Source organism: Callorhinchus milii, unplaced genomic scaffold, assembly GCF_018977255.1.
Source record: "Callorhinchus milii isolate IMCB2004 unplaced genomic scaffold, IMCB_Cmil_1.0 Scaffold1043, whole genome shotgun sequence".
Classification (NCBI taxonomy): Eukaryota; Metazoa; Chordata; class Chondrichthyes; order Chimaeriformes; family Callorhinchidae; genus Callorhinchus; species Callorhinchus milii.
This window is the reverse complement of record NW_024705784.1, coordinates 12,602-23,910: the sequence shown is the minus strand read 5'-3', so window position 1 is coordinate 23,910 and position 11,309 is coordinate 12,602. Positions and strand designations below refer to the sequence as shown.

The 11,309-nt window shown below is 44.8% G+C and overlaps 1 pseudogene; it reads right to left on the bottom strand.

Annotated features, from left to right (window-relative positions):
- Positions 1-1,652: 1,652 nt before the first annotated feature.
- LOC121852689 lies at positions 1,653-9,494 on the bottom strand (annotated as a pseudogene).
- Positions 9,495-11,309: the final 1,815 nt, after the last annotated feature.

Below are 11,309 nucleotides of genomic sequence, written 5' to 3'. Positions count from 1 at the left end.
CAAATAAAGGACATCATGGAGAACAACATTTTAAATTCAAATCCTCTATGCCAGCGGTCCCCAACCTTTCTGGCACCAGGGACCGGTTTCGTGAAGACAATTTTTTCACGGACCGGTGGGGGGGGGGGTCATCATTGGGTCTTTCCCCCTTTTCAAAGAAGTTCTCCAGCGACGTTTGTTTTTGACTCATTCTGGCTACTAGGGTTAGTAGCTTGTGGGCTTCCCAAAACTGTGCGCGGCAGTGCGGGAAAGAGGCCCAGATGGAAGTGGTAAATAATAAAATAATTGGGGCGGCCCACGCGCGGACTCACCGCTCACCGGTCTGCGGCCCGGGGGTTGGAGAGCCCTGCTCTATGCCATCCATCAATCTCAATACACCCATCAAGCATTTTAACACCTTCCTTACTTTTGAAATGTACTTATTTATCCGGGAGAGCCACACTGGGTCGTAGGACTCGTTATTTCAGGAGGGTCTTGCATTGTTTTCATTTTAAGATGTTTTCAGCCAATTTCTGAGTGTGTATACGTGTGAGAGGAAACCAGAGCACCCAGAGAAACTCCACAGGATTAGTCCACGTGCTGCACTGCCTTTCCTGGCGAGCTGGATTACAGGCGTGGGCCATCACTGCCCAGCACGTTGTCTCATAAAGCCGGTCTGATTTCCTTACAATAGGAAAAAATATAGTATTAAAGATACAGGAGTCCTCGGTTAAACGTTTTTAACCCGTTCCACGAAAACTTCTGTGAACCAAAATCAGTTTGCAAGAAAGCTGTTTCCACTGCCAAAACAGAATGTAAAGAAAGCCAGTCGAGGTCTAAACGCTCGTAAATGGGCGTTGCTGATTGACTTGAGGGCACGGCTCAGCCTACTTAACGAGCGCTCGATTGGCCAAAACTTGGCGCCCACGTGCATAACGTGAACGTACCGTTAATCAACATTTTAACGTTAATCGAAACCATGGGGTCCTATGGGAGGCGAAACGTCCATCGAAAAAAATTTAATCGATGTCACTGTTAACCGAGGGAATACTGTAGTGATAGTATAGTCATTACAAATCAAAGGGGTATCTATAAATGGATCACTCTGTATATACATGAATGACCAACTTTGTTCCAGGACACCCCTGCAAACCACAAATATTACATTCCTACTATATTTGTCCCAGCCAGCAAGGAGGCTGACCACTCCATAGCAGGAACCCATTTGATGTTGAGCTGACCCAGTGGAAGCCAAAGCCACACAGACACATATCACGCACACACACATCTCATCTGTGTAGCTGTAAATGTAGTGACTGTGTCACCGATAACTTGTGTGAACACACGAAAGCCTGTGGTAGTGCGTGCGTTTTTGCAAAGAACGCCTGCTCATGCTTGCATGTGACATGGAAGCTTAATTCACGCAAATATCTCGCTACAGTGGCGAGGATTTTCTCCGGGTCTTCTGGTTATTCCCATCACATTTAGAAACATGTGTTTTAGAGTGTTGACTGCTATATATTTCCACACGATAAAGCCAATTCGTTGAGCTATCATTTTTGACCAGGTCGCTTCTGAAAAAAGAGCTATATAGCTTAGTGGGCCTTACCTGGTAAAATAAAAAAAATGTTTGATAGTTTAGTAAAAAAAATTCAGAAACTGCGATTACTTACCAAATGCCTTAGCTACGTCGCCCGGGCAAGTGCAGCCCCCGTCCTGCCAGAGATGCACACGCATAAAGAAATACACGTTTCACCTAGTCGGCACGAGAGCTGTTACATGAAGACAGAACATACAAACGACTTACATAGCGTCATACAGCACGTGTTCTCATTGCGAGCAGGGCTACATGGCCGGTGGTAGATACGAACGACGGAGTGGTAGGCTGAGGAGGAACACGCCCAGAAATTACAGAGATGGAGCCATGAAATCAGCTAATGTGCAGGTGCTAGATGGATTGCTACATCGCAGGACGGTGATAGATGACACCTGTTCCACCCGAAATGTGTCCAATCTCATCAGAACTCGGAAGCTAAGCGGAGATCCAACAGCGTTTGGAAATTGAGCATCCTTCCATGAACTCGGCGATATCATGTGACCCAACCCCCCAAGTTTTTGAAATCAATAAAAAAGTTTTTGTTGTTAACGCTACAGCAATTCCATTATAATTGTGCTATGTGATGAGCAGTGTTTCACCTCGAGTGAAAGAATGTTCTGTACAGCAATACTTATGAAAATTGTTAATTGGCTTCTTCATGCACGTTGTGAGCCAATATTGTAGAGCAAACCCTTCCCTCTCGCAGGGTTTAACTATCGCGGTTGGCAGTTTCGTGCCAAACTTATTGAGGTACAATTCGCCTGTGGCTCGACCATTCACGGTTGACGCGAGATTCCTGTGCGCATCGTAACTGTACTGCTCGCGGCCTATCACAGGGGCCAGGTCATGTGTTCTCAGCGTCCAGTGAGGTAGTCAGGTTCAGCCGCACGATTTTTCTTTCTGTAGTGTGCAGTACTGTACGCGGATACGTGTACAGTATTGCACGCTACATTCATTCTTTTTCATTCTATACATTTACCATACAAGGTATTTCTAACACTAGAAAACATTAATCGTATTTTACATTCAAAATACCTCCTGTTTAATGTTTGGATGTAGGATAACATTAAACAAAAGGAGGGGGTGTCGTATTACGAACCGTGAACCAAACCCAAGTTTTACCATTTGAGTTTGCGGATTGTGGATATTGGCAATTGTGGATATTTTCAAGAATGTAACCCCATAAGGGGCAAGGGGTTTGCTGTACATGCTCTGAAAAACAGTGTTGTCTCATTCCATCATTACCAGCCGCGGTGATTTGTAAACATCAGCACTGGGAATGCAGAGGCAGCTGGGCGATACCACCTCCGCTTGCACTGGTGCAGACCTTAATAGGTGCTCGCGAACAGCACGTGCTCCGACAGACATCCTAATATTGGCTGGTCCGGCAACGTCCTCACCGAGATGATGTGCCCGCCGAGTCCATGTGCGGCGTCCCCACACTCCAGCACGGCGCTCAGCTGCGGGTATCCCACGCCGGTCTTGGTGCGCGTCGTGCACACCGAGCCTACACACACGTGTGTCGACACACAGACAAACAAGCGGTAAGACACACACGCACAGACAGGCTAACACACACAGACATGCAGACAGACAAAAGGACATATATACAGACACACAAATGGAAAAAACACACACACAGACATGCCATGCAGGCAGACGCACAAAAAAGTATAAAGATAGACATAATAAAACAGGCAGACAAACCGACACAAAACCCAGACGAATAAAGACAGACTTACATATATGCACAGAGAGTTAAATACAGACAGGGAGACATAGAGACATACACAAAGAGAAAGATTCTCCATATAGCCTTTAACAGACTGTTAGGGCAAGTGCTGTTAGCGAGTACCCATGAAGGCTGGACCGGCACACGAGGGGTGGGTGGCCAGCACCGCGCCCGGCCGCATTTGTCTCCCCAGTGGCGATGTTTACACACCGCACCAGGTACTCATTTGAGGCTGAGTCGACCAAGGGAGGCCCAGGACCGGTTCAGGTAATCGTCACTGGTGTCGGCCGTGAGCGGGAATCGAACTCGGGTCGCCAGGTTTGTAGCGCAGCATACTAACCGTTACACTACCGCTACCCACTCGCACACACACTAACACACACACAAACTGACATGCAGACACACATACGGGAGCTTGTGCTGTTCAGTAAGGTGCAACATTGCTGTGTGCACCTATGCCACAGAACATGATTTATACGCACACAGGTCTTCTGAAAATATCATGCAGAATGCACCTGCCTCATCAGATCTCGCAAGCTAAGAAAGTCGGAGCCTGGATATAGTGCTTGGATGGGTGACCACCATGCAAAATAGATGTTAAGAGCTTGTGGGGCTATGTGATGGGCAGCTGAGGGCAGTAATGCATCCTGCCCAAGCCCACTTCGAGGTAAATAATTGTCATTATTACAACAGAACGGGAAAGTTTCCTCAATTCCCCCTGCCGCCATCTATCCAGCATTATAAACTGGAACACCACAGTCAGTTGATGGGTAGGTCACGTGCGGTGGGATCGTGAATGTGTAAATACCTCTTCCAGCCAGTGTGGAAGAGTAGGCCAAATACCCTCCAGAGGTGTTCCCTCTCATTGGAGGCTCTTCCACCAGCAGAGGCATGAGCAAACAATTGCAGGGCTGCACCTTTACCTGTTATATTTTTAACGTAATACGGTTGAATGACTCGCCACTCCGCACATGCGAAATGATGATCAATACCCACCTGGGCCGATTCCAACTTTAATGATATCAGCCCCAGCCAAAAGTAGCTCCTCCACCATCTCCCCCGTCACCACGTTGCCCGCCTACATGCACGAACACATGGAGGTTATGAAATACATCACAGCAAATGATGAAAGACTGAATTGAGTCACAAATTTGTCTCGCTTTGCGACCTAGTTGAAAGGATGCAGTCAGACAAGCACTAACAAGCATGCTACCAATGACCTCGTCATTGTGAACGACAAACATCAAAAGACAATTTCAAAGGACTTCAGCGGATTTATATTGCTCTGTGCACACAGAAGGCCGTTCACATTATGTAACCAAACACTGCACGCAATCACACAATCGTGCTTTTCCTGTCGCAAAGATGCACGCACAGCGCAATAAGGAGGTTACATGCACAGGTGGCGCGGACATTTTATAGGTCAGAGGGTTTGAATGACGTCACGAAGGGGTGGGGGTGTGTAAGGTGAGAGGACGGTGAAGATTGGAGGGACAGTGCTCAGGTGATACTATAGATGTGTAGTAAAACATGGTCGACTGTATGGAGGTGCTGTAGCTGACGGGAAAGGACATGATGGTTACTTAGTTTAACATGATTAATTGTATTATTTTTCTTGTTTTTCCAGGAAAGGCTGACAGAGTCTCATGACTCGTTTTCAAGAGGGTCCTCCGAAGTTTCAGCAAAATGGGGCGATGTCGCTTTGTGGAATAGCAAGCGAGCCATTTGCGGATAATGTTCAGCATTGGGACGTTTGTCCAATACTAGTTACATTGTGTGTGTTATTTTAGCGATGGAAAGAAATGGATATCCCGGAGTACCAGTGTAACTGTGGAGAAATAATCTTCATAACCGATATGGTGTGGGTTTATCTATTGGCAGGAGCTACAGTATATATTTTTTCTGACAAATTGGGTGGGAGGTGGGAATATCTCCCCCTCCCCCGACCCCTGACTTCACTTTGGAAGCTATGATTACAGTTACAGTGCGTTAGAACGGGTGTCCAAAAATCGTGGCAAAATTACTCTGGGCATCATCTTACCATGATGGTGTGATCAGGGAACTTTTCGCGCACGCTCTTGACAAACTCGACGAAGTGCTCCGAATAGCCATTGGCGACGTCCAGGCAGATGTAGCGGACGGCTGGCACGGCCTGCAGCACAGCTGAAATACGAGCCAGGTCCTTGGTGCCGCTGCCTGCGCTCACGGCAACGTGCTGGAAAGAACACAGACACACACACACATCTACTGTGTAGCCTTTAAACACACTGTTGAGGCAAGTGCTGTTCTCGGGCACCTATTAAGGGCTGAACAGCGAATGAGAGGGTTGTGTGGCCACCAGGCCACCATTGTCTGGAGGCACGGGGACCGATTCTGATCATGCTTTCCAGGAATGTTAAGCATGGCAGTATGTCGAACCGAGGTTTCTAGGTCCATAGTGCAGTGCACTCACTGCGCCATCACTCTGTACGTTGGCAAACATGCACACACAAATGCGGGCACTGAGTATTGTGATGGGACCGTACTTTAGACTTGCCAACATCGGTTCAACAATGATGGCAGGTCCACGAAAGCGCGATTGCAACCATTGGAGTAATTTGGTTCGCACAGCCTATACGAAGTGAGAGGCCTCCTCCAGCAGTGGATTGACAAAAAGGCTTCGCATGTACACGTGATCATATTTAGCATCATACAATGTAAATTGGTGCTTTCATCACACCGGTGCAACCAGCAGTGAGTATCTTCCAACTGTAGTTACCTCCAAACAGTCGGGGTTTTTGGATGCAAATTCCACCCAGTCGTCCAAAGAGTAGTGCTTGTGCACAGCAGTGAAGAGGGTGTGCTGCAGACAAAGTACATTCACAATTATTTTAGCATGCCCGCACTGGTATAAAGGGCTTTTAAGGCTCACATTTTGACAACGGTGCTGATTTTGACGAGAAAAACTGATCCGAGTGGTGCGAGCCGAACTACTTGACATTTAAAACCATATGACATCCCCATGCCGATGGCTTTATTATTGACGCATGATTGCTTCGTCTTTATCAACTGAGACTGAAGCTACAAACGGACTGCTGAAAGCCACGTACATACAGCCATAGAAACTCTACTCGCAACAAACTTTTGTTTAGCTTTTTGTCATTTTGGAGATCAAGGTCACTCTTGCAAATCAGACTCTTCTCGTATTTGAGTTCTCACATTGTTAAAAAAAAAACTAAAATAAAAAAAATCTACTTAGGCCTCCCTAAAACATTAGGCCACATACCGTCTCCGCTAAACTCAAATACACAATGAAATTAAAGTGCACCGCATTCATAATAACCAAACAGCTGTCTGCAGTGACAATGGGGTACAATATGGAGACATGCAGTCTGTAGTTATACAGTACTAGCTAGCATTTAGACGAGTGCACAGATTACAAAATCATGCAGTCATAGCGACACCCAGTAGCCTGCAGTGCAACAACATGACCACCCAAACATGTCCATCCACCGCCGAATTGGGGACCATCACCTTACTCTTTGGTTATTTCGGTAAAGTCATGTAGGTATAAAAATAAAATAAATCACGACGTTTCGGGCATCATCAGATGACGGACACTTGTGTTGCGCCCGAAACGTCGTGATTTATTTTATTCTATTTTTATACCTACATGACTTTACCCAAAAAACCAAAGAGTATGGATTCCTGCAGTCACGAAAGCTTCAGACCATCACCTTGTTTAAGGCCTTAACCATCTCGAAGGTTCCCACGGTGTCCATGTTGGCAGCGATGATGGGGATTCCTGTGTAGGTGCCTTGGAGTTGCGGAAGGTGAAGGTGCGAGTCAAATCAACCTGGAGGGCGGAATAACGTAACGCGTTGTTCCATTAGCACCGTGTCGGTTTACTTCTCCGATGAGTGTTCGGATTGTGCCGAGTGTTGTTTGGAATGATGTCCAACGTTTTAGTCTATGAGCTTAAGAAATGCGCGTGTTGAGAATGTGGCTGTTCTAAATGTCCACGTGATAAGCCACGTCGTTGAGCTATCATTTGCGTCCAGGTTGCTTCAGAAAAAGAGCTGTAAAGCTCGGTGGGCCTTACCTGGTAAAATAAACAAAGTTTATAGGATAGTTTTTTTTTATATCTTCAGGAAATTGAGTAGCTCGCTTTCACCTTCGTTGCCTGCCGCTGTTATTGGTGCTTCGCGCCACCAAAACAAAACTCATTACAACCCAATACAATTTTAAACAAACATACACAGTGATAGTGGATAAACACGTATTAAGATTAAAGCCGGACATGAGATATGATGATGTAAATTACTGGGTTAGTGAAATTCTTCCGTTTGATTGAGCATTGTAGTTTCAGTTTTCACTTTCATTTATTTGGTATAACCCTGTGAGCCATTCGGCTCTTGAATCGGGTGCAACCGCAACAAAAACATGAACAAGAAAACATCTTAAAGTGACTGTGCAAAAAGAAAATCCAGGAAAAAACAGCAAAAAATCTTACAGAAAAAAGCACCATTACACCAACTCTCTGTGCAAAAATCCCAGTGGGATGCAAGTCAAACAACAAACAACCACAAGACAACTTAGATTAAAGCCATCATTCTAACTCCGTACTACAACAAACAAACAAACATGGCCAAACCAACAGCCTAACACAGCCTTGTCCATGCATGCTGGTCGCCCAATACAAGCACTGCCAGGAGGCTAAATCCAACTTAGCTTCCGAACATGGAGCACCAACCCAAACCTTCCCACCCCTTCCCATCCACTGCCAGCCAAACGTCCCAATAACACAGCACGCCACGTCGGTCATGGGGGTCGTTTGACCATACTTCACCAATGCCGTGGTCAGCTAACGGCACCGGTGAATCCCCAACAGGAACGCAACCGATTTAAAGCTTTCGTGACTGCGGGGCTACATATTCTTGGTTCTTTTGGTAAAGTCACGTAGAAGAGAAATAATAAATTAATAAAATAAAACTATCAAATTCTCACGACGTTTCGATAGCAACACAAGCAATCATCATCAGGTGTGAAACCACAGCAAGAACACTTGAAAAAAAAGTGGCGGCTTTCACACCTAAAGTGGTTTTCACACCTGATGACGATTGCTTGTGTTGCAATCGAAACGTCGTGAGAATTTAATTGTTTTATTTTTATTAATTTATTATTTTCCTTCTACGTGACTTTACCGAAAGAGCCAATAATAGGAACGCGACCATCAACGAACCTTATGGGTCAACAGCGGCTGTGGTAGCGATGCTCACACGGGGGAGAGGGCCCACGCTGCCAGAACGTGGCACCGTCTCTCCGATTGTCCCTCCTAACTAATGGGCGAAAATCTGTCACGACGCCTGTCAACCCACAGTGCAGGTCGTCCCCGAGTTACGACGGCCCGACTTACGCTATTTCGATCTTACGATGGGCGATATCGATACGACAAAACTGTTAAATATTAAAAATTTCGCGCGGTAGACCAACGCAGCAGCGTACGACTGTCAACCCACAATGCAGGTAGTCCCGAGTTACATGTCCCGATTACGCTATTTCGATCTTACGATGGGCGATATCGATACGACAAAATTGTTAAATATTAAAAATTTCGCGCGGTAGGCAAACGCAGCAGCGTACGAGGCACGATGCCGTAAGTTGGGACGCTGCCGGGATGTTACGCATCTCACGCCTTGCGTGAAGTTGCAGTTCATATAGGTGGGCTAAAAATTGACCTTGTTTTTTTAAACTTTACATTTTACCGTGCACTAGAGTATTGTATTTAATTAATTAATGCTGTATATAGTTTATACAGTATTGTACTGTAAATGGCTCTGTTTTGGCTAAATTATCACTATAGGCCATCTTCGACTTACGACATTTCTGACTTACGATGGGGGTCGTTGTAACGCATCTCCATCGTAAGTAGAGGACGACGTTTTGTGTTTGCCGACCGGGGCAGAGTTACACGATCACCAAATCATGGCGAATGCCGGCTGTTATTAGCACAGCGGTCGAGATAACCAGAACGGGTGCGTGGTGGTCATTCGCAAAGGGGAGTTCATACAACCAAGACAACAACCATCACCATCATCATCATCGCCATCGCGGTCTGACCTCGCTCCTGCTCTTGAGGGTGCTTCTCTTGGGCCGCAGGAGGACATCCTTGAAGTCGAGCTTCACGTCGTTGTCAATTCGCGGCATCTTCGTGCAGGCAGGCGACGGAAAAGGAACCTTCGAGTGAGCGACGCAGCGAGCGACAGAGAGAATCAGAGGGAAACTAACCTCTAAGCTGGCAAGCGCGGACGCTGGGGGAGGTGCCCGAGGGAAAACCTCTGAGCTGGCATGGTCGGGTGTGGAGGGAGGGGTCACGTCACGCCGGTGAAACTTTTCGCCAATAGGAATAAGTAATACTCTTAGGTTTTTTTGGTAAAGTCACGTAGGTAAAAAATAAATCATAAAAATAATATAAATAATCATAGAAATACAATTATAATAATTATGAGAATTTTATAAATAATAATAGCAATAAATTATAATAATTTTATTTCTATTATTATTTCTATTATTTAAAATAAAAGTAAAAAAAATATTACTTATTTCATCTAGATTTGAAGCTTTCGTGACTGAAAGGATTCATACTCTTGTTTTTTTCGGTAAAGTCACGTTGGTAAAAAATAAATAATAAAAAATATATAAATAATCGTAGAAATAAAATTATAATACTGACAATAATTGTATTTATATTATTATTTATATTATTTTTTATAAAATTATTCTAATTATTATAATTTAATTTCTATTATTATTTCTATAATTTTTATTATTTATTTTTACCTACGTGACTTTACCGAAAAAAACCTAAGAGTATGAATCCTTGCAGTCACGAAAGCTTCAAATCTAGAAGAAATAAGTAATATATATTTTTAAAACTTTTTTTTTAAACGCGCTTTAATGAAATGTACCGTATTGGTAATGGAAGAACTCCACGACTTCAGGAAGTGGCCCAGAAGCTTTCCATAACGTAAGGGGCCGTGTTGAATTACAGCCAAAATCAGTTGACCGTGGACAATTAGACCCAAGCCGAAACATAATACATAAAAATAATGTTTTAAAATATGTTTATTTATATTTTTATTATAGAATATAGTATTGTCATCAGTATGACATAAGTATACCAATGTTACAGTCGATACCACATTGGGAAGTGGGTAAAATTTAGTTACAAGATTTGAGGATACGACAACAACGACAACAACAAGACAGAGTGAGTTAAATAAAAGCGTGTAATAATAAAAAAACTGCGGCCCTTAGAATATATAATTAGGCGATATATAATGAGGCGATGTTTCGGGCAATGGCCCTTCTTCATAGCACGTGGCCTATGCAGAAGGGTCAATGTCACCTCTGTTCACGGTTAGACAGCGCTGACTGGTTGAGTGTGTTGAGAGGCAGTAACAATTCGCTATTTCTTTTCTTTACTGGTAAGGAACCTCCTGGTTACACCAGCCCACAGGGGATTATTGTGTCCGTCGTGCAGGGAGGGGCTGGGTGGGGAGGGAGGGGAGGGTGGGGAGGGTGGGGCTGGCTGGGGAGGGGAGGGGCTGGGTGGGGGAGGGGCTGGGTGGGAGGTGGGAGGGTGGGGTTGGGTGGGGAGGTGTTGTATCCTAGCCTTCTTCCATAATTGAGATTAATAATTTTTGATGATTTTTATATATTATATTTTACTTTTTAATGAGTGAAACACACCAAAGCGCACCAAACTGCAAAACACCAGGTGTTGTTAAGTAATGAACGAGAGGAGGGCTAGGATGACAGAATTGCAACCTTGCTTCAAGGCAAAGGCAGTGAAAGAAAGCAAAGGCGCCTTTGTCTAAGTCATAACCACAGAAAGCCAGGAATCATCACTGATTGTGTGTTAGGGACTCCGAGCTAATTAAAACACGTGCACACAGAAAGGGAGGTAGAAGCACGCCTTGTTCTCCTGCAGCTGAGGAAACAAGATAAACCCAAAGAGGC